General features: G+C 45.2%; 1 long non-coding RNA gene across 1 annotated transcript; it reads left to right on the top strand.

Annotated features, from left to right (window-relative positions):
* The first annotated feature begins 2715 nt into the window (after positions 1–2715).
* LOC140632928 (uncharacterized) lies at positions 2716–7090 on the top strand. Its single transcript, XR_012030573.1, has 4 exons — positions 2716–2846; positions 5408–5513; positions 5879–6130; positions 6561–7090. It is a non-coding gene; the product is annotated as an uncharacterized lncRNA (long non-coding RNA).
* Positions 7091–7449: the final 359 nt, after the last annotated feature.

Here is a 7449-nt window from a genome sequence, read left to right as displayed (position 1 = left end):
CTGAGCGGGCTGGTGATGCCATCGCCCAGAGATCAGGGAGTCGGCTTCGTTATTACCCATTGAAAGAGCGTGGCCACCTCCCTCCTGAAAGCCACAGTCCGGAAGATAAAAATTCAGATCCAAGACATTTCTCCCACACCCCCCCTCCCCTCCCCGTTCCTTCCAAATTTAGAGGGAATTCCCCTGTATGAGTTGGTGTGTTGCTGGCTGTTTCCATCTGGTGGTCTCTCATCTTCACACAGGGAGCGAGGAGGGACGCCTCCCCAGCTACTTCCCAGGTGACCCTAGTAGGACACGGATCCCGGTCTATGTCATGCCCACGGGATGGGAAGAAAATGTTGGTCTTCGGGAGGGTTTCTCTGGGCGTCATCCGTACGCCGTTTCTGCAACGGGGCTCTGCCTGAAAACTATCTGCAGCCCCGACAATAGTTTCACACTCAGTGAAAGATGCGCCATTTGTCCCCTGCCAAGTGTGTCACAGTTCTGAATCGGAAGGTTATTTATTCATCTGATTCAGTGGCCGGTGGCAGCCAGCAAGGTGGCAGGAGCAGAGGGAGGGGGGTGCTGGTCAGGGTGACAGCTGCGGATGCCCATGGGGAGCCCGAGCCCCAGGGCGGGGAGCTTGTCCCCTGGCGGGGACAGAGCAGAGAGGTGAGGGAAGGGACAGCCCTCCAGCAGAAGGGAAGGGGCATCCCCCCACTGTGCTCCTCTGCAGTGTCCTCCCTTCCTGCCTCTGGCTCCCGGCTCAGGGCTGGGTGGGGGGGGGGCCGGGGTCGGGGACTCGGGGACCCACCCAGCCACGCACTCACTGTCGCACAGACCCTCCCGCCTCTGTCCTCCCGGCACGGAGCCTCCGCCCAGGTAGTAGAGGACACACCGGGCCACTGGCAGGGCTCCAGTTACCGATTGAGTCCCCGCGGCCGACTCAGAGTGCGGCGAAAGCAGCATGAAATGGCCAAAATATTTTCCCAGACGGGTAGCCTAAGACAGATGAGGGAGACCCGATGCAAAAAATTCACTGTGAAGCCATCTCCTGGGACTGCAGGTTGGCTTCCTAGCACCAGCCCCCAGTCCTGACAACAAAAGTCACCTTTACACGTTTTTAAAATAATCTAAATTATTTTCTCTCTTAAAATCCTTTTTTTTAAAATTCTGTTTAACAATTTTATTGAATTATCACCGACCTGTGCAATTGTATGTCTTTATGGTGTAAGACATATTTGGTACTTGCACGTACTGTGACCTGGTCACCCCAATCGAGGTGAGTAACAAACCCATCACTTCATGCAGTTACCGTGTGTGTGTGAGAAGAGTCTACTGAGATCTCCAAGTGCACGTCAATGCTGTTAACTAGAGTCACCATGCGGGGCAGTCGGTCAAGGACTTCTTATCTGATAACTGCAGGTTTGTGCCAGGTGACCCCAGGTCCCCGCGTCCGCACCCCGAGCCCCTGGCAATCACCTTTCTACTCTCTGCTTCTGTGAGTTTGTTTCAGCTCCCACGTATAAGTGAGATCGCGCAGGGTTTCTGCATCTGGCTTATTCCACTTCGCATTAGGATCCTCGACGTCCATTTACGGTGTCACAAATGGCAGGATTTCCTTGTTTTTAACATTTAATACACTTGGAGATTGTGAAATGACAGGGTTGGGGCAGAGGAATAATTATCTTTGATCCGATTAACTTTTATAGACACTATTGGTGTCATCCCCTTGGCTGTTCCCATGTGCTGCTTGTAACATGATTAATTTTATGCTTTGTATTCAGGAATAATTATAGAGTAAGAGGAAGTTGTAAAAATAGTTTGAGAGAGTCTCAGGTCCCCCTGACCCAACTTCTCCCTACAATATAGTCTTACGAGAGTGCAATTCAAGGTCAAAACCAGGACACTGACGCGGTGCATTGCTGGAAACCAGACCTCCTGCAGTGCTTCCCATTTTTCACATGCATGGAGACATGTGTTGGGGGGCAGGTCCCATGTAGCTGTATCCTGTGAACGGATTTCTGCAACCACCACCCTGAGCAAAATGCAGAGTCTTTTCATCCTCCTCACAGAAGAGCTCTCTCAAGCTGCTCCTTCGCCCCACACCCTAGCCTCATCCTTGTCCAACCTGTTCTGCATCTCTACTGCGATTTTGAGAATGTTTCAAAAATGGAAGCATACAGAATGGAGGGCGTCCTTTGAAGTGGACATTTTCCACCAAGTATCATGCCTCAGGTCCATCCAGGCTGCTGCCTGTATCATGAAGACTGTTTCTTTTTGTTGCTGAACAGCATTCTATCCTAGGATGAACCACACTTGGGTAACCTTTCACCCACCGAAAAAAAATGGGGGTTGTTTCTAGATTTTTTTGTATTACAGAGAAAGCTGCTATGAGCAACCATATACAATTTTGTTTGTTTGGTTGTTTATTTATTTATTTATTTATTTGCACATGAGTTTTGGTTTCTCCAGGGTAGATATCCAAGAAAGAGTAGGATGGCTTTGGCTATAAGGGAGTGCATTTTAAGTTACAAAAAATTGCCAAACTGCCTCCCAGAGTAGCCACACTATGGTCCTTCCACCAGCAATGAGGAGGGATCCAATGTCTCTGCTTCTGTGCCAGCATGTGGTGCTACCCCCGCTTGTTATTTTGAGTGTCCTACTCAGTCACAATGAGTGACATCTCATTGTGCTTTCCAGTTTGCCCATCCTCTAGAGGCTGACGGTGTTGAGCATCATTTCATGCCTATTGCTACTAGTATCTGCTGTTCATGTCTTTGCCGGATTCCTAACAGGGTCACTGGTGTTTCTACTGCTGTGACTTGAGAATTCTTCATACATTCTGGATACAAGTCTCCTCTCTGGTACGTGGTTTGCAAATTCTATCCCCCAGCCTGAGGCTTGTCTTTTCATGCTCTTCACAGGGATTTTCACAGCATGGAAGTTTTTAATTCTGATGAAATCCACTTTATTAATTTGGGAGGGGGGTTCACGCTGTACTAGCCAGATCTAGGAACACTGTGCCTAGCCCTAGACCCTGAAGATTGTCTTCTCTTTCTATTTCTTTTTTCCTTTTCCTTTTCCTTTTCCTTTTCCTTTTCCTTTTCCTTTTCCTTTTCCTTTTCCTTTTCCTTTTCCTTTTCCTTTTCCTTTTCCTTTCCTTTCCTTTCCTTTCCTTTCCTTTCCTTTCCTTTCCTTTCCTTTCCTTTCCTTTTTCTTTCCTTTCCTTTCCTTTCTTTTCTTTTCTTTTTTCTTTTCTTTCTTTTTTTATTGAGAGACAGAGAGACAGAGTGCAAGTGTGAGTGCAAGGAAGGGGGAGGGTCAGAGGGAGAGAATCTCAAGCAGATTCCCAACTGAGTCCAACATGATCCCGAGATCATTACTTGAGCTGAAAGCAAAAGTCAGGTGCTTAACCTGACTACCCACGTGGCCCCACTAATTGGAATTTAAATAAAAACTTTTTATTTACATAAAAGAACACTATTCTTCTTCCATTAAGTTGTTTGGCGTGTCTGTTTGGATCTACTTCTAGCTCTTGACTCTGCACCATTGGTGCCTGTGTCTGTCCCTCTGCCCACACTACACTGTTTCTGCATCTGGTTAAAGGGTCTTGAATCGGAGTGCTGTACATTGCCTTATTCTTCCTCAAAAATGTCTTAACTGTTCTAGTTTCTTTCTCTTTCCATTGTCTATATCTCCTCAACCTGGTGTTCGGATTTGGAATTGCAGAGATCATTTTGGGGCAATATGGTATCTTTCGTAGGTTGAATCTTCTAATCCCTGAACACAGCATGGTTTCTACTTATTCAGATCTTCCATGATTTATAATATGATTTTGAATTACGCAGAGCTCTTCTGTTTTCATAGGTTGAAATTCAGGAAATTTTCAGTAATGGCCTTGGAATTACGAACAATGATGTGCTAGAGCCAGGTCGCCCTAACTCACGTGGGCCAGTTGTGCACATTTCTTTCCAGTTCTGAGGTCTGTGGTGTCACCATGGTAGCTTGAGACTGGTTGTGGAGAGTGGACAAATGTTTTCTTTCTTTCTCTCCCCTCCCTTTTTGGTGGGTGTTGTTGAAGGAGGGCAAGAGACTAAATTTAAGAGCATCCTTTTGGTGGAAAATCATCGAAGATTCAGACACTGGATCAATTTGAACCAAAGATTGGCTCTAGCACATAGCCATATCGTGTTAGGAATTCTTAAATTCAGATGGCCAAAAATGTAACTTAAACTGGTGTCCACTTCGGAAGTGGCAATTTGTTAGAAGGGTTTATAATTACGCAAGGGCCAATGGGTCCTAGTAAAGGTGTATCACAATTACTCATCCTGTCCCTCATGAAATGAAACCTTAATCATAGCCCTATTGATTGCCAAATGCAATCCTCTTGGCTAAAATTACATCTTTTGATATTAACACACATTAAACTATTTGGCCATTTAGGTGGTAATTTTGATTGGATAGGAAGTTTAGAAATGGAGAGATTTGCTCATTCAGTGAGAGAAGGTAAGCTCGCACAGCTCCTCTCCTCCCTTGGCAAGCCTGTGAGCACTTGGCTCAGATACCACAGACCTAATGATTTGGAATCAGCCTCCTCTCCCGGTGTTTGAACTCAGGCTCTGACTCTTCTTTCGTCTTTGATTTTAATAAATCTCTTTATTCATTTTTATTATAATTTTTGTTAATACCATAGTAATGCTGTGACTCCAAAATATGCTCAGGACTTTCAAAATATTGGGAAAGAGTAACAGGATACCCCGTGCTCTTACTTCAAGGATCCAGAGACAGTAACCTTTAACATTTGCATGCATCACCCTCTTGGTCTTCCTTCTCTATGCCAGGTTGTAATTATTCAGCTGCCTGGTTTTTCCCTTTATTGCTTTTTCCCCCCCAGAAATATAACCTCATATTTTTTACTTAACTGCATTTTGTGAATATTTTTCTTTGTCATAAAATAATGCTGTATGTGGACACCGAGAGGCATAGTAATTGTTGGAAATGTGTGGAGTGATGAGGAAGAAGCAACAAACAAAACTCTCCCTGTGTCTGACAATAAAAGAAGAGGATGTTGAGTTAAAATGTAGTAGCAAAGGCTATCACAAGATTTTGGCAAAAAATTCTCTGGGGCGATGATTCTGTTTAAGACACAAGAAGCATCTGGATTAAAAATTTAGAAAGTAAGAGGTGGCATAAAGGGTTCGTGTGGAGCTAGGGGGCCGCAGTCTTTGTTCAGGAGTGTTTATCGTGACGGATAATTCATCATGTTAGATCAGGAGGGAACCAGTCTGTCTTGGATGTGTCTAATACAATGCAGCCTGGGGGCCAGAGCGGAAACCAGACCGCCTTTCAAGGTCCCTCCGAACCTGTGACTCTGTGATTAGTTGAATAATTGATGCTCTAAATTGTAATTATTTTTCCCCTTCAGGGTAGACGGTATGCATGAAGGCAGTTGTGGAGAGAGATGCACTGCGCAGCTCCAGTGGGTCATTGAGGCACTGGGATTCGTCTACTTAGATCTGCTGGGAGTCCATGTATGTGGTTAAGTAATTTCATTTTGGATCACACCATCCGCGGCACCCCACCAGCCTGCCTTTACCTGATCAATAGATGGTAATTTACATATAATGATATTAAAATTTTACAGAATCTTTTGTAATGATTGTCTTTATTATTGTAATTATCTAGTAAAAAACAGTATCTAGAGAGAAAGGTTTCCCTGGACACAGCTAAGTACTTGATGGATATGAACCGGGCCATGAATTGATGAGGACAGAGATGAAGCCGGCCTGGAATTTGCTACACAACCACCCAACACCTAACCTCTCTCTGCCACAAGACAGCCCATCACATGCCCTGGGCTCCTACTCATTTTCTTCAATCTTTACTCTATTTATAGTTGAGGATCCTCCATTTCCCTCTGTTGAAATACATTAGTTACTATGGAAACGTCATGTCCCCCACGTGGATGGAGTGTGTTGACATCTACAATTGCAAAGCACAAGCACGGGAAACTGAGTGTCCTGGCCGGAGAAATACCTGAAGGGTCAGCAGGGAAATATTGACTTGATGCACAACACACCTGCCAGGATGGGGCCAACCTGCTCGCGGATCAGAGGTTCCAGAAAACAGAATGGAAGCCCAGCTGCAGGTGCCGGTGGGGGCCTTGAACCTGGGGGGCGCTCTGGCGGGTGTCCTTCAGATACCAAACACTGGGCCGGTAGATGGTACTTGCTATACATACATATACACATGTATGCACATTCATATCTCTACCTTGATAAGTGGTATAATCATTTATTTCAATTGATTTTTGCTTCTTTTAAGATTGTATGGGATATGATGTCACTCTTCCCATGGCATATGTGTTTTGAGTGTCTTCCAATATTAGAGAGTTCTGCATGGGGTACTGAAATTCCTTCTTGCTCAGTCTTCCCTGGGAAAAAGTGCTCAGTTCGAAGACTAAGTGATTGATGTGGGGGTGTAAGGTGGAAGTCAGTGGCAAGTTAGTAGATCTGTAACTCAGAGTCGGAAGAGCAGACCTCCCCAATCCTTATCATCGTCTCTCTGATTTTCCCCAGGATGGGCTCCCTCTGGGGTTGAGCAGTTCCCTGACTGCCGGCATGGAGCCCAGTGCCCCCATCCTTGGTGGTATCTGCTGTTGCCAGCTCCCTTCACCCAGAACTGCCCCCAGACAACCGTAACACAGCTGGAGAGCAAACAGGTGAATGAACAATACCAAATGCACGATATGAAATCCTACCTAAGTGGCTCCAACCCACTCAAATTTCCTCTTCCTTGACACATCAATTTTCTGTTGTATATAATACTTCATGGACTCTTTATTCCTCTAAATTTAGCTCTGCACAAAAAACTATCTTGTTCAACATTTTCCTCTCTTCACGTGACTTTGGTTTTATGAACTCTTCTGTATACTTTTTCATAGACTTTGTTTCTCAACATTTAGCAATGTATGATAAAACCACAAGTGGTTCTTATTACTCCTCTGTCTCATTTCAGAGCTTGAGTTTATGAATTCCTACAGGATAGAAGGCAAAGACAATTTCTTAATTCCTAGTGTGAATCGTTTTTTTTTTTTTTTAAGATTTTATTTATTCATGAGAGACCAGAGAGAGAGAGAGAGAGAGGCAGAGACACAGGCAGAGGGAGAAGCAGGCTCCATGCAGGAAGCCTGACATGAGATTCAATCCCAGGTCTCCGGGATCAGGCCTTGAGCTGAAGGTGGCACCAAACTGCTGAGCCACCAGGGCTGCCCTCCTAGTGTGAATCTAAGTGCAAAAGAGACATGCGGTTCTTGTTGCTTAATTGAAAATAGTTTCTCTTGGAAACTGAGAAATTCAGCCCTGACTCTGCATATCATTCAAGGTGAAGGGAATATGAGGCAGGAAACGCCGAGGGGTAGGTAGGAAGGGTGGGCATTTACGGAGCACTTCTGTGTGTTGGGAACCA

The sequence above is a fragment of the Canis lupus genome, chromosome 5 (assembly GCF_048164855.1).
Source record: "Canis lupus baileyi chromosome 5, mCanLup2.hap1, whole genome shotgun sequence".
NCBI lineage: Eukaryota > Metazoa > Chordata > Mammalia > Carnivora > Canidae > Canis > Canis lupus.
This window is presented reverse-complemented; position numbering and strand designations above follow the sequence as displayed.